This window comes from Leptodactylus fuscus, chromosome 4 (assembly GCF_031893055.1).
Source record: "Leptodactylus fuscus isolate aLepFus1 chromosome 4, aLepFus1.hap2, whole genome shotgun sequence".
NCBI classification, from domain to species: domain Eukaryota; kingdom Metazoa; phylum Chordata; class Amphibia; order Anura; family Leptodactylidae; genus Leptodactylus; species Leptodactylus fuscus.
The window spans coordinates 151,709,191-151,729,971 of record NC_134268.1 but is presented as its reverse complement, the minus strand read 5'-3'; positions in this window follow the sequence as shown (position 1 = coordinate 151,729,971).

Below are 20,781 nucleotides of genomic sequence, written 5' to 3'. Positions count from 1 at the left end.
TTGGGGTTACAAATACCTTCAAGTCCTGCCACTGCCATATAGTGCCATTGTCTGACTGGGAATTCCAAGAATATATTGGGGTTACAAATACCCTCATTTCTTGCTACTGCCATATAGTGCCATTGTCTGACTGGGAATTCCAAGAATATATTGGGGTTACAAATACCTTCAAGTCCTGCCACTGCCATATAGTGCCATTGTCTGACTGGGAATTCCAAGAATATATTGGGGTTACAAATACCTTCAAGTCCTGCCACTGCCATATAGTGCCATTGTCTGACTGGGAATTCCAAGAATATATTGGGGTTACAAATACCCTCATTTCTTGCTACTGCCATATAGTGCCATTGTCTGACTGGGAATTCCAATAATATATTGGGGTTACAAATACCTTCAAGTCCTGCCACTGACATATAGTGCCATTGTCTGACTGGGAATTCCAAGAATATATTGGGGTTACAAATACCTTCAAGTCCTGCCACTGCCATATAGTGCCATTGTCTGACTGGGAATTCCAAGAATATATTGGGGTTACAAATACCTTCAAGTCCTGCCACTGACATATAGTGCCAGTTTCTGACTGGGAATTCCAAGAATATATTGGGGTTACAAATACCTTCAAGTCCTGCCACTGCCATATAGTGCCATTGTCTGACTAGGAATTCCAAGAATATATTGGGGTTACAAATACCCTCATTTCTTGATACTGCCATACAGTGCCATTGTCTGACTGGGAATTCCAATAATATATTGGGGTTACAAATACCTTCAAGTCCTGCCACTGCCATATAGTGCCATTGTCTGACTGGGAATTCCAAGAATATATTGGGGTTACAAATACCTTCAAGTCCTGCCACTGCCATATAGTGCCATTGTCTGACTGGGAATTCCAAGAATATATTGGGGTTACAAATACCTTCAAGTCCTGCCACTGCCATATAGTGCCATTGTCTGACTGGGAATTCCAAGAATATATTGGGGTTACAAATACCCTCATTTCTTGCTACTGCCATATAGTGCCATTGTCTGACTGGGAATTCCAATAATATATTGGGGTTACAAATACCTTCAAGTCCTGCCACTGCCATATAGTGCCATTGTCTGACTGGGAATTCCAAGAATATATTGGGGTTACAAATACCTTCAAGTCCTGCCACTGCCATATAGTGCCATTGTCTGACTGGGAATTCCAAGAATATATTGGGGTTACAAATACCTTCAAGTCCTGCCACTGACATATAGTATATTATCCCTACGTAAGCTTGTTATAGAGGGTATTAGATTGGGTATTTTTTGTGAAAAAGATGAAAAATTTTTGATCCCTACACATCCGGTGACTCCAATAATGCACGGTTTGCCCAAGGTGCACAAAGATGTGTTCCCCCCTCCACTCAGGCCCATTGTTTCTGGGATAGGGTCCCTGAATGAAAATCTTTGCGATTGGATTGACCAAATATTACAACCGTTGGTCACCCGTATACCGGGATATGTCAGGGACTCGAAAGAAATTCTTAGGATTTTCAGTGGGTTTGAGTGGAGGGGGGATTATGCATGGGTCACTTGTGATGTTTCCTCTTTATACCCCTCAATACCACATGACATAGCACTCTTAGCGTTAATGGACCATTTGAAAAGATTTTCGGATTTTACTAATGAAAGGTGTGACTTTATAGTTGAGACTGTGAATTATCTACTGCAACATAATTATTTTATGTTCAACAACAGGTACTATCTCCAAGTCTGCGGAGTGCCAATGGGGGCGAGGTTCTCGCCCTCACTGGCTAATCTTGTCATGGCATGGTGGGAAAGCAAATGTATCTTCCATGCCAGCAATCCCTTTCGGGACAATATTAGCTGGTATGGAAGATACATTGATGATTTATTGCTTGTTTGGAAGGGGGAGGATAGAGAAATTATTGATTTCGTGGATTATATAAATGTGAACCAATTTAACCTCAAATTCACATATAGATTTGACAGAATCACTATTGATTTTCTAGATGTTACCCTTTCGGGAAATGCTGAAGAGGGTGTAGTTCACACTAGCCTTTTTCGCAAAAGTCAATCAGGTAACACATTGTTGCATGCAGATAGTTCTCACCCAGCCCATACTATTCGAGCATTACCAGTGGGGGAGATGATGAGACTCAAAAGAGCTTGCAGCAGGGATGATATATACAAGTCACAGTCTGAGCAGATTTTTAAACGTTTGAAGGAAAGAGGATATTCCAGCTGGTCATTAAACAGAGCGAGGAAAATAGTAGAGGGGACTGATAGGGCAATGCTGCTATCCTCTAATAAGAACAAAAACAAACCGAAAACTACCACACAAAAAGGTTTTAACCTTTATTTCTCTACTAGATTCAGCACAGACTACAAGGAAGTAATGAATATAATACGCAGAAATATGGGTATATTATATCAGGATGAGACGTTGTGTACCATACTTACTGATGGAGTGAAATTTGTCTCCAGAAGAGGGAAAACATTGGCAAATTATTTATCCCCTAGTCTTTTTTTGGAGGAAAATAGAATCAAATCAGAGACCTGGTTACATATTAAGGGTTTCTACAAATGTGGTCACAGCAGATGCCAAACATGTAAATATGTAGAGAAAACATCTGTATTTCAAAATTCTACTTATACTTCAACCTATAACATCAATGGATTCATGAATTGTACCACGGATCACGTGGTCTATATGGTTACGTGTAAAACATGCAATTTACAATACATAGGAAGTACCATCAGGTCTCTCAAACTTAGAGTTTCGGAACATGTACAGAGTATTGTTAACAAAAATTCTTTGAAAATTACAGGAGTAACTAGACACTTCCGGGAAAAACATGGAGGGGATATATCATCCCTAAGTTTCAAGGCTATCGAACGGATTGCCAAACCAGTTAGGGGAGGTAACTGGGAGCATATGGTCAGAATTAGAGAAGCATTTTGGGTGCTCAAATTGGACACAAGAGTGCCGAAAGGAATGAATTATAAAAATGATCTTTCTTACATATATAAATACTGAGAACCACATAACCATAGTTGACATTTTTGTAGTCAATTACATTTATTTAGGCTTATGTTTATGATTCATATAGGTCACGAGTATATATTATCAGGTTACAGCACGACACATCAATAACGTTATATAATAGTGGTTGGGATACTGAAGGATATAGATATACACAGCGGCATTCATGGGATTGTCAACAACTGTTATATTCATAGTCATTTGTATTCCAGAGAGTAATATAAGTTAGGGTGGTTTTGCAGTGTTTATACTTGCTAAATTACAATAGTTTTCACAATACATTTATTTCAGGAACAATGTATCAGTGTAGTAACGGAGTTCACAACGTCTTACCCCATACATTGGCGTAGCGGCATATACTTACCTTGATTGGTCTATCCACCCATGTGACTGGGAGGATTGAACACGCATGCGCATAGGTTAGAAGTCGGACATCTTCATTATGGGCAGAACGGGAGCCCATGTTACGCGGTAGATGGTTCATCTCGTTTCTATCTCTTTTTACAAGTTAATTTGTAAGTTTTTAATTATTTTTTATCCCTGTTTGTTTTGTATTATGTAACAAGTGACAGTGTTTGTATTAATCCATTGTATAGGTGTATTAGTTTACTTTGTTTATTTTGTGTGTTTGTTATGTTTTTCATTGTGACCTTTGGTTATTACGTAGAGTCTCTGACCTTAGCACCTCAGGTGCAGTAATGACATTTAGAGCTATATAAGATGGTCAGTCTTTCTATGGCGTCAGACTATGAGAAAGGGGCGAATATAGGTGCCCCGAAACGCGTCAGTCGGACGTTTTGCTCATTCAACTCTGCCATTATGGATATTTGTTGAGATATACAATTTTATTTGAACATTCCATGTTCATGAATAACTTTCACAATAAAGGTTAAGTTTTAATCGAGAGGAATTCGGATGCTGGAGTATTCTATTCGGAGGTTTTGCATTTGTGCCTCGGGCTGGGAGGCTGAATCTCCGTGCACCTTCCTTCTTTATCAGGATTTCCCACGGATATTGCATGTCATGGCACCCGCAGATTTTTTCATCAGAGAACACGTGAGTGAGCTGACACATTTGTGTTTATTTTTCTAAGACTGACATATAGTGCCAGTTTCTGACTGGGAATTCCAAGAATATATTGGGGTTACAAAAACCTTCAAGTCCTGCCACTGCCATATAGTGCCATTGTCTGACTAGGAATTCCAAGAATATATTGGGGTTACAAATACCCTCATTTCTTGCTACTGCCATATAGTGCCATTGTCTGACTGGGAATTCCAATAATATATTGGCGTTACAAATACCTTCAAGTTCTGCCACTGACATATAGTGCCAGTTTCTGACTGGGAATTCCAAGAATATATTGGGGTTACAAAAACCTTCAAGTCCTGCCACTGCCATATAGTGCCATTGTCTGACTAGGAATTCCAAGAATATATTGGGGTTACAAATACCCTCATTTCTTGCTACTGCCATATAGTGCCATTGTCTGACTGGGAATTCCAATAATATATTGGGGTTACAAATACCTTCAAGTTCTGCCACTGACATATAGTGCCAGTTTCTGACTGGGAATTCAAAGAATATATTGCGGTTACAAATACCCTCATTTCTTGCTACTGCCATATAGTGCCAGTTTCTGACTGGGAATTCCAAGAATACATTGGGGTTACAAATACCCTCATTTCTTGCTACTGCCATATAGTGCCATTGTCTGACTGGGAATTCCAATAATATATTGGGGTTACAAATACCCTCATTTCTTGCTACTGCCATATAGTGCCATTGTCTGAATGGGAATTCCAATAATATATTGGGGTTACAAATACCTTCAAGTCCTGCCACTGCCATATAGTGCCATTGTCTGACTGGGAATTCCAAGAATATATTGGGGTTACAAATACCTTCAAGTCCTGCCTCTGCCATATAGTGCCATTGTCTGACTAGGAATTCCAAGAATATATTGGGGTTACAAATACCCTCATTTCTTGCTACTGCCATATAGTGCCATTGTCTGACTGGGAATTCCAAGAATATATTGGGGTTACAAATACCTTCAAGTCCTGCCACTGACATATAGTGCCAGTTTCCGACTGGGAATTCCAAGAATATATTGGGGTTACAAATACCTTCAAGTCCTGCCACTGCCATAGAGTGCCATTGTCTGACTGGGAATTCCAAGAATATATTGGGGTTACAAATACCTTCAAGTCCTGCCACTGACATATAGTGCCAGTTTCTGACTGGGAATTCCAAGAATATATTGGGGTTACAAATACCTTCAAGTCCTGCCTCTGCCATATAGTGCCATTGTCTGACTGGGAATTCCAAGAATATATTGGGGTTACAAATACCTTCAAGTCCTGCCACTGACATATAGTGCCAGTTTCTGACTGGGAATTCCAATAATATATTGGGGTTACAAATACCTTCAAGTCCTGCCACTGCCATATAGTGCCATTGTCTGACTGGGAATTCCAAGAATATATTGGGGTTACAAATACCTTCAAGTCCTGCCACTGCCATATAGTGCCATTGTCTGACTGGGAATTCCAAGAATATATTGGGGTTACAAATACCTTCAAGTCCTGCCGCTGCCATATAGTGCCAATGTCTGACTGGGAATTCCAAGAATATATTGGGGTTACAAATACCCTCATTTCTTGCTACTGCCATATAGTGCCATTATCTGACTGGGAATTCCAATAATATATTGGGGTTACAAATACCTTCAAGTCCTGCCACTGACATATAGTGCCATTATCTGACTGGGAATTCCAAGAATATATTGGGGTTACAAATACCTTCAAGTCCTGCCACTGCCATATAGTGCCATTGTCTGACTGGGAATTCCAAGAATATATTGGGGTTACAAATACCTTCAAGTCCTGCCACTGACATATAGTATATTATCCCTACGTAAGCTTGTTATAGAGGGTATTAGATTGGGTATTTTTTGTGAAAAAGATGAAAAATTTTTGATCCCTACACATCCGGTGACTCCAATAATGCACGGTTTGCCCAAGGTGCACAAAGATGTGTTCCCCCCTCCACTCAGGCCCATTGTTTCTGGGATAGGGTCCCTGAATGAAAATCTTTGCGATTGGATTGACCAAATATTACAACCGTTGGTCACCCGTATACCGGGATATGTCAGGGACTCGAAAGAAATTCTTAGGATTTTCAGTGGGTTTGAGTGGAGGGGGGATTATGCATGGGTCACTTGTGATGTTTCCTCTTTATACCCCTCAATACCACATGACATAGCACTCTTAGCGTTAATGGACCATTTGAAAAGATTTTCGGATTTTACTAATGAAAGGTGTGAATTTATAGTTGAGACTGTGAATTATCTACTGCAACATAATTATTTTATGTTCAACAACAGGTACTATCTCCAAGTCTGCGGAGTGCCAATGGGGGCGAGGTTCTCGCCCTCACTGGCTAATCTTGTCATGGCATGGTGGGAAAGCAAATGTATCTTCCATGCCAGCAATCCCTTTCGGGACAATATTAGCTGGTATGGAAGATACATTGATGATTTATTGCTTGTTTGGAAGGGGGAGGATAAAGAAATTATTGATTTCGTGGATTATATAAATGTGAACCAATTTAACCTCAAATTCACATATAGATTTGACAGAATCACTATTGATTTTCTAGATGTTACCCTTTCGGGAAATGCTGAAGAGGGTGTAGTTCACACTAGCCTTTTTCGCAAAAGTCAATCAGGTAACACATTGTTGCATGCAGATAGTTCTCACCCAGCCCATACTATTCGAGCATTACCAGTGGGGGAGATGATGAGACTCAAAAGAGCTTGCAGCAGGGATGATATATACAAGTCACAGTCTGAGCAGATTTTTAAACGTTTGAAGGAAAGAGGATATTCCAGCTGGTCATTAAACAGAGCGAGGAAAATAGTAGAGGGGACTGATAGGGCAATGCTGCTATCCTCTAATAAGAACAAAAACAAACCGAAAACTACCACACAAAAAGGTTTTAACCTTTATTTCTCTACTAGATTCAGCACAGACTACAAGGAAGTAATGAATATAATACGCAGAAATATGGGTATATTATATCAGGATGAGACGTTGTGTACCATACTTACTGATGGAGTGAAATTTGTCTCCAGAAGAGGGAAAACATTGGCAAATTATTTATCCCCTAGTCTTTTTTTGGAGGAAAATAGAATCAAATCAGAGACCTGGTTACATATTAAGGGTTTCTACAAATGTGGTCACAGCAGATGCCAAACATGTAAATATGTAGAGAAAACATCTGTATTTCAAAATTCTACTTATACTTCAACCTATAACATCAATGGATTCATGAATTGTACCACGGATCACGTGGTCTATATGGTTACGTGTAAAACATGCAATTTACAATACATAGGAAGTACCATCAGGTCTCTCAAACTTAGAGTTTCGGAACATGTACAGAGTATTGTTAACAAAAATTCTTTGAAAATTACAGGAGTAACTAGACACTTCCGGGAAAAACATGGAGGGGATATATCATCCCTAAGTTTCAAGGCTATCGAACGGATTGCCAAACCAGTTAGGGGAGGTAACTGGGAGCATATGGTCAGAATTAGAGAAGCATTTTGGGTGCTCAAATTGGACACAAGAGTGCCGAAAGGAATGAATTATAAAAATGATCTTTCTTACATATATAAATACTGAGAACCACATAACCATAGTTGACATTTTTGTAGTCAATTACATTTATTTAGGCTTATGTTTATGATTCATATAGGTCACGAGTATATATTATCAGGTTACAGCACGACACATCAATAACGTTATATAATAGTGGTTGGGATACTGAAGGATATAGATATACACAGCGGCATTCATGGGATTGTCAACAACTGTTATATTCATAGTCATTTGTATTCCAGAGAGTAATATAAGTTAGGGTGGTTTTGCAGTGTTTATACTTGCTAAATTACAATAGTTTTCATAATACATTTATTTCAGGAACAATGTATCAGTGTAGTAACGGAGTTCACAACGTCTTACCCCATACATTGGCATAGCGGCATATACTTACCTTGATTGGTCTATCCACCCATGTGACTGGGAGGATTGAACACGCATGCGCATAGGTTAGAAGTCGGACATCTTCATTATGGGCAGAACGGGAGCCCATGTTACGCGGTAGATGGTTCATCTCGTTTCTATCTCTTTTTACAAGTTAATTTGTAAGTTTTTAATTATTTTTTATCCCTGTTTGTTTTGTATTATGTAACAAGTGACAGTGTTTGTATTAATCCATTGTATAGGTGTATTAGTTTACTTTGTTTATTTTGTGTGTTTGTTATGTTTTTCATTGTGACCTTTGGTTATTACGTAGAGTCTCTGACCTTAGCACCTCAGGTGCAGTAATGACATTTAGAGCTATATAAGATGGTCAGTCTTTCTATGGCGTCAGACTATGAGAAAGGGGCGAATATAGGTGCCCCGAAACGCGTCAGTCGGACGTTTTGCTCATTCAACTCTGCCATTATGGATATTTGTTGAGATATACAATTTTATTTGAACATTCCATGTTCATGAATAACTTTCACAATAAAGGTTAAGTTTTAATCGAGAGGAATTCGGATGCTGGAGTATTCTATTCGGAGGTTTTGCATTTGTGCCTCGGGCTGGGAGGCTGAATCTCCGTGCACCTTCCTTCTTTATCAGGATTTCCCACGGATATTGCATGTCATGGCACCCGCAGATTTTTTCATCAGAGAACACGTGAGTGAGCTGACACATTTGTGTTTATTTTTCTAAGACTGACATATAGTGCCAGTTTCTGACTGGGAATTCCAAGAATATATTGGGGTTACAAAAACCTTCAAGTCCTGCCACTGCCATATAGTGCCATTGTCTGACTAGGAATTCCAAGAATATATTGGGGTTACAAATACCCTCATTTCTTGCTACTGCCATATAGTGCCATTGTCTGACTGGGAATTCCAATAATATATTGGCGTTACAAATACCTTCAAGTTCTGCCACTGACATATAGTGCCAGTTTCTGACTGGGAATTCAAAGAATATATTGCGGTTACAAATACCCTCATTTCTTGCTACCGCCATATAGTGCCAGTTTCTGACTGGGAATTCCAAGAATACATTGGGGTTACAAATACCCTCATTTCTTGCTACTGCCATATAGTGCCATTGTCTGACTGGGAATTCCAATAATATATTGGGGTTACAAATACCCTCATTTCTTGCTACTGCCATATAGTGCCATTGTCTGAATGGGAATTCCAATAATATATTGGGGTTACAAATACCTTCAAGTCCTGCCACTGCCATATAGTGCCATTGTCTGACTGGGAATTCCAAGAATATATTGGGGTTACAAATACCTTCAAGTCCTGCCTCTGCCATATAGTGCCATTGTCTGACTAGGAATTCCAAGAATATATTGGGGTTACAAATACCCTCATTTCTTGCTACTGCCATATAGTGCCATTGTCTGACTGGGAATTCCAAGAATATATTGGGGTTACAAATACCTTCAAGTCCTGCCACTGACATATAGTGCCAGTTTCCGACTGGGAATTCCAAGAATATATTGGGGTTACAAATACCTTCAAGTCCTGCCACTGCCATAGAGTGCCATTGTCTGACTGGGAATTCCAAGAATATATTGGGGTTACGAATACCTTCAAGTCCTGCCACTGACATATAGTGCCAGTTTCTGACTGGGAATTCCAAGAATATATTGGGGTTACAAATACCTTCAAGTCCTGCCTCTGCCATATAGTGCCATTGTCTGACTGGGAATTCCAAGAATATATTGGGGTTACAAATACCTTCAAGTCCTGCCACTGACATATAGTGCCAGTTTCTGACTGGGAATTCCAATAATATATTGGGGTTACAAATACCTTCAAGTCCTGCCACTGCCATATAGTGCCATTGTCTGACTGGGAATTCCAAGAATATATTGGGGTTACAAATACCTTCAAGTCCTGCCACTGCCATATAGTGCCATTGTCTGACTGGGAATTCCAAGAATATATTGGGGTTACAAATACCTTCAAGTCCTGCCGCTGCCATATAGTGCCATTGTCTGACTGGGAATTCCAAGAATATATTGGGGTTACAAATACCCTCATTTCTTGCTACTGCCATATAGTGCCATTATCTGACTGGGAATTCCAATAATATATTGGGGTTACAAATACCTTCAAGTCCTGCCACTGACATATAGTGCCATTATCTGACTGGGAATTCCAAGAATATATTGGGGTTACAAATACCTTCAAGTCCTGCCACTGCCATATAGTGCCATTGTCTGACTGGGAATTCCAAGAATATATTGGGGTTACAAATACCTTCAAGTCCTGCCGCTGCCATATAGTGCCATTGTCTGACTGGGAATTCCAAGAATATATTGGGGTTACAAATACCCTCATTTCTTGCTACTGCCATATAGTGCCATTGTCTGACTGGGAATTCCAATAATATATTGGGGTTACAAATACCTTCAAGTCCTGCCACTGACATATAGTGCCATTGTCTGACTGGGAATTCCAAGAATATATTGGGGTTACAAATACCTTCAAGTCCTGCCACTGCCATATAGTGCCATTGTCTGACTGGGAATTCCAAGAATATATTGGGGTTACAAATACCTTCAAATCCTGCCACTGCCATATAGTGCCATTGTCTGACTGGGAATTCCAAGAAAATATTGGGGTTACAAATACCCTCATTTCTTGCTACTGCCATATAGTGCCATTGTCTGACTGGGAATTCCAATAATATATTAGGGTTACAAATACCTTCAAGTCCTGCCGCTGCCATATAGTGCCATTGTCTGACTGGGAATTCCAAGAATATATTGAGGTTACAAATACCCTCATTTCTTGCTACTGCCATATAGTGCCATTGTCTGACTGGGATTTCCAAGAATATATTGGGGTTACAAATACCTTCAAGTCCTGCCTCTGCCATATAGTGCCATTGTCTGACTGGGAATTCCAAGAATATATTGGGGTTACAAATACCCTCATTTCATGCTACTGCCATATAGTGCCATTGTCTGACTGGGAATTCCAATAATATATTAGGGTTACAAATACCTTCAAGTCCTGCCACTGACATATAGTGCCATTGTCTGACTGGGAATTCCAAGAATATATTGGGGTTACAAATACCCTCATTTCTTGCTACTGCCATATAGTGCCATTGTCTGACTGGGAATTCCAATAATATATTGGGGTTACAAATACCTTCAAGTCCTGCCACTGCCATATAGTGCCATTGTCTGACTGGGAATTCCAAGAATATATTGTTGTTACAAATACCCTCATTTCTTGCTACTGCCATATAGTGCCATTGTCTGACTGGGATTTCCAAGAATATATTGGGGTTACAAATACCTTCAAATTCTGCCTCTGACATATAGTGCCAGTTTCTGACTGGGAATTCAAAGAATATATTGGGGTTACAAATTCCCTCATTTCTTGCTACTGCCATATAGTGCAATTGTCTGACTGGGAATTCCAAGAATATATTGGGGTTACAAATACCTTCAAGTCCTGCCACTGACATATAGTGCCAGTTTCTGACTGGGAATTCAAAGAATATATTGGGTTTACAAATACCCTCATTTCTTGCTACTGCCATATAGTGCCATTGTCTGACTGGGAATTCAAAGAATATATTGGGGTTACAAATACGCTCATTTCTTGCTACTGCCTTATAGTGCCAGTTTCTGACTGGGAATTCAAAATGCGCAAGGCTCCCGGAAAGGTACGTGGACGAGGCCGTTGGCGAGGTCGGGGGAATGGTTCTGGGGAGCAAGGTAGCAGTGAAGCCACAGGGTGTCCCGTGCCTACTCCTGTGGGGCAGCAAGCATTGCGCCACTCCACAGTGCTAGGGTTGCTTGCCACATTAACTAAACTGCAGGGTACAAACCTTAGTAGGCCCGAGAACCAGGAACAGGTCTTGCAATGGCTGTCGGATAACGCTTACAGCACATTGTCCAGCAGCCAGTCAGGCTCTGCCTCCTCTCCTCCTATTACCCAACAGTCTTGTCCTCCTTCCTCCCAAAATTCCCAAGCTTCAAAGAACAATAAGCCCAACTGTCCCTGCTCCCCGCTCCTTTCATTGTCCCTCAACCTGCCCCTCCATGTCACGATTCCACGGACCTAACAGAGGAGCATCTGTGTCCAGATGCTCAAACACTAGAGTCTCCTCCATCTCCGTTCGATTTGGTGGTGGATGACCAGCAACCCACCCTCATCGACGATGATGTGACGCATTTTCCGTCAGGGCTTCCAGTTGACCTGCACATTGTGCGGGAGGAGGAGATGAGACAGGAGTTGGAAGAGGAAGTGGTGGATGATGAGGACACTGACCCGACCTGGACAGGGGGGATGTCAAGCAGGGAAAGTAGTGTGGATGTTGAGGCAGGTGCAGCACCAAAAAGGGTAGCTAGAGGCAGAGGCAGAGGTCAGCAGCTTAGGCGAAGCCAGGCCACACCCGGAATCTCCCAAGATGTTCTAGTTCGTACCCAGCCCCGAAAAACTCCCACCTCGAGGGCACGTTTCTCGAAGGTGTGGAGTTTTTTCAAGGAATGCGCCGAGGACAGATATAGTGTTGTCTGCACAATTTGCCTCTCGAAATTGATTAGGGGCTCTGAGAAGAGCAACCTGTCCACCACTTCAATGCGCCGTCATTTGGAATCCAAGCACTGGAATCAGTGGCAGGCAGCAACGGCAGGACAAAGGCCACCTGCCGTTCACGCCACTGCCTCTGCCTCTGCCACTGCCACTGCTGACTGTGCTGGCGATGCACTCCAGAGGACGAGCCAGGACACCACTTCATCTGCCTCCGCCACTTTGTTGACTTCTTCCTCATCCTCCCCTGTTCCTGTCTTATCTCCTTCTCCTGCACCATCAAAGGCACCATCAGGCGCTTCTTTACAACAACCCACCATCTCTCAGACATTGGAGCGGCGGCAGAAATACACCGCTAACCACCCACACGCGCAAGCCTTGAACGCCAACATCGCTAAACTGCTGGCCCAGGAGATGTTGGCGTTCCGGCTTGTTGAAACTCCCGCCTTCCTGGACCTGATGGCAACTGCGGCACCTCGCTATGCCGTCCCTAGCCATCACTACTTCTCCCGGTGTGCCGTCCCCGCCTTGCACCAGCACGTGTCACTCAACATCAGGCGGGCCCTTAGTTCCGCGCTTTGCACAAAGGTCCACTTGACCACCGACGCGTGGACAAGTGCATGCGGACAGGGACGCTACATTTCACTGACGGCACACTGGGTGAATGTAGTTGAGGCTGGGACTGCTTCCCAAACTGGCCCGGTGTACCTCGTCTCCCCGCCTCACATTCCTGGCAGGGACACGAGAAGAACACCCCCCTCCTCCTCCACCGCCTCCTCCTCCCCCACCGGCTCCTCCTCCGCCACCGCCTCCTTCTCCGCCACCGCCTCCTCCTCCGCTGTTAGGTTGACCCCAGCTACGAGTTGGAAACGTTGCAGCACTGGCGTTGGTAGACGGCAGCAGGCCGTGCTGAAGCTGATCAGCTTGGGGGACAGACAGCACACTGCCTCCGAGGTGAGGGATGCCCTCCTCGATGAGACGGCAATATGGTTTGAGCCGCTGCACCTGGGCCCAGGCATGGTCGTTTGTGATAACGGCCGGAACCTGGTAGCAGCTCTGGAGCTTGCCGGACTCCAACATGTTCCATGCCTGGCCCACGTCTTCAACCTAGTGGTGCAACGTTTCCTAAAGAGCTACCCCAATGTTCCAGAGCTACTGGTGAAAGTGCGGTGCATGTGCGCCCACTTTCGCAAGTCGACAGTAGCCGCTGCTAGCTTAAAATCTCTCCAGCAACGCCTGATTGTGCCACAACACCGGCTTTTGTGCGACGTCCCCACACGCTGGAACTCAACGTTTCAGATGTTGAATAGAGTGGTTGAGCAGCAGAGACCTTTGATGGAATACCAGCTACAAAACCCTAGGGTGCCACAAAGTCAGCTGCCTCAGTTTCTCATCCATGAGTGGCCATGGATGAGAGACCTTTGTGACATCCTATGGGTGTTTGAGGAGTCCACAAGGAGGGTGAGCTCTGAGGATGCGATGGTGAGCCTTACAATCCCGCTCTTGTGTGTTCTGAGAGAATCCCTGATTGACATCAGGGATAACTCAGATCACACAGAGGAGTCAGGGATAGCATCCGATCCGTCACAGCTGGAGAGTAGGTCCACACATCTGTCCGCTTCATCACGTTTAATGGAGGAGGAGGAGGAGGAGGAGGAAGAAGAGTTGTCCGATGATGTGATGGTGATACAGGAGGCTTCCGGGCAACTTTGAATCGTCCCATTGTTGCAGCGCGGATGGGTAGACATGGACGATGAGGAGGAAATGGCGATTGAACTTTCCGGGGGGCCAGAGGAGTCATGCCAACTAACACTGTGGCAGACATGGCTGAGTTCATGTTGGGGTGCTTTACAACCGACAAGCGTATTGTCAAAATCATGGAGGACAACCAGTACTGGATCTTTGCTATCCTTGACCCCCGGTATAAAAACAACATCTCCTCTTTTATTCCGGTAGAGGGGAGGGCCAATCGCATCAATGCTTGCCACAAGCAATTGGTGCAGAATAAGATGGAGATGTTTCCAGCATGTGACGTTGGCAGCAGGGAGGGCAGTTCCTCCAGTAGGCGACCAAGCTCTCACCGGTCCACACAAACGAGGGGCACACTGTCTAAGGTCTGGGACACCTTGATGGCACCCCCTCGCCAAAGTGCCGCCACGGAGGGTCCTAGTGTCACCAGGCGTGAGAAGTATAGGCGCATATTGCGGGAATACCTTTCCGACCACAGCCGTGTCCTCTCCGACCCCTCTGCGCCCTACACGTATTGGGTGTCGAAGTTGGACCTGTGGCTTGAACTTGCCCTATATGCCATGGAGGTGCTGTCCTGTCCTGCCACCAGCGTCCTATCTGAGAGGGTGTTCAGTGCAGCCGGTGGCATCATCACTGACAAGCGCACCCGTCTGTCAGCTGAGAGTGCCGACCGGCTCACTTTGATAAAAATGAACCACCACTGGATAGAGCCTTCATTTTCGTGCCCACCTGTGTAAAGCACCCCAACATGAAACTCCATGTCTGTGCTCAACCTCTCCAATTCCTCCGCATCCTCATACTCATCCAACATAAGCGTTGCACAATTCTGCTAATACTAGGCTCCCTCCACCCTGATTTCCCACAACTCTGCTGGTTAGAGGCTCCCTCCACCCTGATTTCCCCCAACTCTGCTGGTTAGAGGCTCCCTCCACCCTGATTTCCCCCAACTCTGCTGGTTAGAGGCTCCCTCCACCCTAATTTCCCCCAACTCTGCTGGTTAGAGGCTCCCTCCACCCTGATTTCCCACAACTCTGCTGGTTAGAGGCTCCCTCCACCCTGATTTCCCACAACTCTGCTGGTTAGAGGCTCCCTCCACCATGAATTGGTCCAAACTGGGGTTTTTAGAGGCTCCCTCCACCATGAATTTCCCAAAACTTGGCTGTTTAGAGGCTCCCTCCACCATGAATTGGTCCAAACTGGGCTGGTTAGAGGCTCCCTCCACCATGAATTGGTCCAAACTGGGGTTTTTAGAGGCTCCCTTCACCATGAATTTCCCAAAACTTGGCTGTTTAGAGGCTCCCTCCACCCTGATTTCCCACAACTCTGCTGGTTAGAGGCTCCCTCCACCATGAATTGGTCCAAACTGGGGTTTTTAGAGGCTCCCTCCACCATGAATTTCCCAAAACTTGGCTGTTTAGAGGCTCCCTCCACCATGAATTGGTCCAAACTGGGCTGGTTAGAGGCTCCCTCCACCATGAATTGGTCCAAACTGGGGTTTTTAGAGGCTCCCTTCACCATGAATTTCCCAAAACTTGGCTGTTTAGAGGCTCCCTCCACCATGAATTGGTCCAAACTGGGCTGGTTAGAGGCTCCCTCCACCATGAACTTCCCATAGCTTGGCTGTTTAGAGGCTCCCTCCACTATGAATTGGTCCAAACAGGGGTTTTTAGAGGCTCCCTCCACCATGAATTTCCCAAAACTTGGCTGTTTAGAGGCTCCCTCCACCATGAATTGGTCCAAACTGGGCTGTTTAGAGGCTCCCTCCACCATGAATTTGCCCAAACTCTGCTGGTTAGAGGCTCAATCCACCCTGATTTTCAAAACAAATGTTGGTGCCAACCTCAACTTACTACAAGGGCCAAATTCACTGCTGGTGACAAGCTGTCCTCACTCCAAGTGCCAAATACACATGTTTCAAGGTGTTTTCCTACTGTCTGAGAGGTGGTATTGAGTGTGTAAAGTGTGTAGTTGTTAGGCTGTGATGATGGGGTAATAGAGGGTCTTTGGTGTGTTAGATGCCCCCAGACATGCTTCCCCTGATGTCCCAGTGTCATTCCAGAGGTGTTGGCATCATTTCCTGGGGTGTCATAGTGGACTTGGTGACCCTCCAGACACAGATTTGGGTTTCCCCCTTAACGAGTATATGTTCCCCATAGACTATAATGGGGTTCGAAACCCGTTCGAACACACGAACAGTGAGCGGCTGTTCGAATCGAATTTCGAACCTCGAATATTTTAGTGTTCACTCATCTCTACTCATTACCCATTTAATCGAAGCAGCAAAATCACTGTTGCCTTTATTCTGGCTCTAATCTACTCCCCCAACGATACGACTCTGGAGAGAAAAAAAATCATCAAATCGCCAGGTATGAGGAATTAATGTACTGCAAATCGCGCACACGAGATACGTACTTGAAAATATGGTCTCCCTGGTGGAAGGTTTATGAGGATCTAGCCACTAGCCAATAAAAACCGGCTATTCTATTGTCTTATTTCCTACCCCAATTTCTGGACTGATAACACAATTCCCCCCCCCCCTCTTATCCTCCAACCTGAACCCTTCTTCCCCATTTTTTTAGGTACCCTCCCCCCCTAATGCTTAATCAATACACATTTGTCTAGTCATATTACCTACCCCTCGTCCCAGTATGGAAAGTTAATATGTTAGGTTCTTTAGTGGGATATGTGTATACTCTTCTATATTTGTAGAACGAGGTTACGACCCATAATCTGTATTTTGGTTGTTTCTTACCGATAATATTCTTACGTTGTTTTCATTTCATTGTTTGATTACTTGCTATGTTTCACTCTATTTGCTATTAGCTGCTTGTTTTTATTTTTTCTTGACTAGTATCTGTTTTCTGTACCTCTTCTGTGAACTCATTGTTAAAATTTGTAAAATTATTAATAAAATCAGAATTTAAAACAAAAACACTGAGATCATAATGTACTTGCCTAAAATGAAAATTTGCAATCCCTCGTACAGACTGTTGAAGGTGATACATTTGCTTCCAATACACACGTTGGTTAGATGAAGTAATTATGGTGTGGACACCTTATGGAACAGAACAGTGAAAATAATGTTATAGGTGACATAATAAATACAAACAGTGCCCAACTGACTATATTGGAGTTTGACAGAGTTCTGCTATTCTATCCAAGTTTTATTTCTATTTGTGGTTGAGGTATAAAGGTGTTGTCCAGATTCATTTTTTTAATTAAATCGGAAATGTTTTCCTCTGAAAATATAACTTCTACTTAAGTGGTGGTTCCTCTAAACCAGGGGTCTCAAAATCGCGCCCGGCAAACAGTTTTGTGCGGCCCGCAGAAGCATCCTACGACGCATAATACAGTTTAGGACAGGTCATACGTCAGCGGTTCTCAACCTGTGGGTCACGACCCCGGCGGGGGTCGAACGACCAAAGCACAGGGGTCGCCTAAAGCCATCGGAAAATACATATTTCCGATGGCTTTAGCCGCTGAGAAGAGAAGGCTGAAGTGAGTGGAGACTGGAAGGTAAGATGGAGGGAGGAGACAGCAAGTGTAAGCAAGGGGTGGGACGTGGATGCAAGCAGTGTTTGAGTATGATAGGAGGGGATGCAGGCTGTGTGTGAGCATGATAGGAGGTTCAGGCTGTGTGTCAGCAAGATGGGGGACATGAATCTGGGGGCAGAGATGGGGGGACATGAATCTTAGGGCAGAGATGGGGGACATGATTCTGGGGGCAGAGATGGGGGGGACATGAATCTGAGGGCAGAGATGGGGGACATGATTCTGGGGGCAGAGATGGGGGGGACATGAATCTGAGGGCAAAGATGGGGGACATGATTCTGGGGGCAGAGATGGGGGGACATGAATCTGGGGCAGAGATGGGGGGACATGAATCTGGGGGCAGAGATGGAGGGGGGACATGAATCTGGGGCAGAGATGTGGGGACATGAATCTGGGGCAGAGATGGGGGGACATGAATCTGGGGGCAGAGATAAGGGGACATGAATCTGGGGGCAGAGATGGGGGGACATGAATCTGGTGGCAGAGATGTGGGGACATGAATCTGGGGGCAGAGATGGAGGGGACATGAATCTGGGGGCAGAGATGGGGGGACATGAATCTGGGGGCAGAGATGGGGGGACATGAATCTGGTGGCAGAGATGTGGGGACATGAATCTGGGGGCAGAGATGGGGGACATGAATCTGGGGGCAGAGATGGAGGGACATGAATCTGGGGGCAGAGATGGGGGGACATGAATCTGGGGGCAGAGATGGAGGGACATGAATCTGGGGGCAGAGATGGGGGGACATGAATCTGGGGGCAGAGATGGAGGGACATGAATCTGGGGGCAGAGATGGAGGGACATGAATCTGGGGGCAGAGATGGAAGGACATGAATCTGGGGGCAGAGATGGGGGGACATGAATCTGGGGGCAGATGAAGGGTGTATATGTAACTGGGGGAAAGATGGAGGGGGGACATATAGTTTACGGGTGACTGTAGGAGGATTATACAGTGTGGGGGGCACATGAAAAATGAATGGGCGGAGTCAACATAAAAGTGGGTGGAGCTAAATTTGCCACGGTGCGGCCCGCCGACTGGCTGGGATCTTGCTCTACGGCCCACATGCTGAGTTGAGTTTGAGACCCCTGCTCTAAACAGTCTTTCACTTGTACTGGTGTCACCACAGTAGTGATTGTATTTACGGCACAAGAACTATAAGGCCAGTGATTGGCTGCAGAAGTCACATGTGTGGTATGTTATCACTGCATGGTCACTAGGGTTGAGCGTTCAGGATCAGAAAAGATCGGATCCCGATCGGTGATCGAGTAAATTTCACGATCGCGATTGGGTTTTGATCCTGCCTAAAAAAAAAGATTGGGAACGGAATTCTGATTCCGATCACTGAACTTACCTGCACAGATCCGCTGTCGCTCCCCGTTCTTCTCGGTCCGATCCTCTCTCATTCACATGCTTTCAGAGCGGCGTGCGCTAGTGTTACAGACCTAGGAAGAAGGCGGGGCTTGTGGCTTAGGAGAGTGTGGGTGGGTACTGAGAGGGGAGAAGTGAGTGATGCACTCACGTCTCCCCACCCTGTAGCCGCCCACACTCTCTTAAGCCACAACAAGCCCGCCTACTCCCAGCTTCAGTAACACTAGCCTGGGAGGCGGGGGCACACACAGCGCTCTGAAAGCATGTGAATAGGAGAGGATCGGATCGAGAAGAACGGGGAGCGACAGCGGATCTGTGCAGGTAAGCGGACAACAGGGAGGGGGGGACTAAGTAGCCTGCGGATTTTTTAATCACTACGCAGCGTGGAGTACATGCTGTGTAGTGAATAGGATCGTTTTTTAAATCTGATCTTTGATCATTAAAAATCACATTGACTTGCATTAGGATCGGAATTGGGATCAGGTTCAGATGGAAAATGATCGGAAATCGGATTTTAAAAACGATCCTGAAATCTCAAGATCGGCTCAACCCTAATGGTCACGTGAAATTCGGAACATAAGCTTTAGGCAAAGGCCTCATGTTGTGGAAAAGCAACTTTTTTGTAGTAAATGATACCAACACCCTGGAATGACACTGGGACAGCAGGGGAAGCATGCCTGGGGGCATAAAAGTCACTTTATTACATGGAAATCCCTGTCAGCTTGCGATTTTTGCAAGCTTTTTCCCATAGGAATGCATTGGCCAGTCTTCAGAATTCGGCCAATCAGCGCTGGCTCTGCCGGAGGAGGCGGAGTCTAAGATCGCTCCACACCAGTCTCCATTCAGGTCCGACCTTAGACTCCGCCTCCTCCGGCAGAGCCAGCGCTGATTGGCTGGAGACTGGCCAATGCATTCCTATGGGTATGCGGTGATGCAGACAAGCTGAGCGAGTGCACACACTCACCTCTACTGTGTTGAGCCAGTTCTGCTCAACTACACCATGTGCCGGTCGGCTCTGCTGTGCGAGCTCAGCACACACTCAGCTCTGCTGATTCTGTATACTGATTCTGTATACTGGCCAATCAACGCTGGCCAATGCCAGCGGTGATGCAGAGCTGAGTGTGTGCCGAGCTCGCACAGCAGTGCTGACCGGCACACGGTGTAGTTGAGCAGAACTGGCTCAACACTGCTGAGTCTCTGCACGTCTTCTATATCTCATTCGGCCAATCAACGCTGCTCAATGCATTCCTATGGGAAAAAGTTTATCTCACAAAAAACACAATTACACACCCGATAGAGCCCCAAAAAGTTATTTTTAATAACACTCCCACATAAATAAAGGTTATCCCTAGCTATCTCTGCCTGTACAGCTATCCCTGTCTCATAGTCACAAAGTTCATATTCTCATATGACCCGGATTTGAAATCCACTA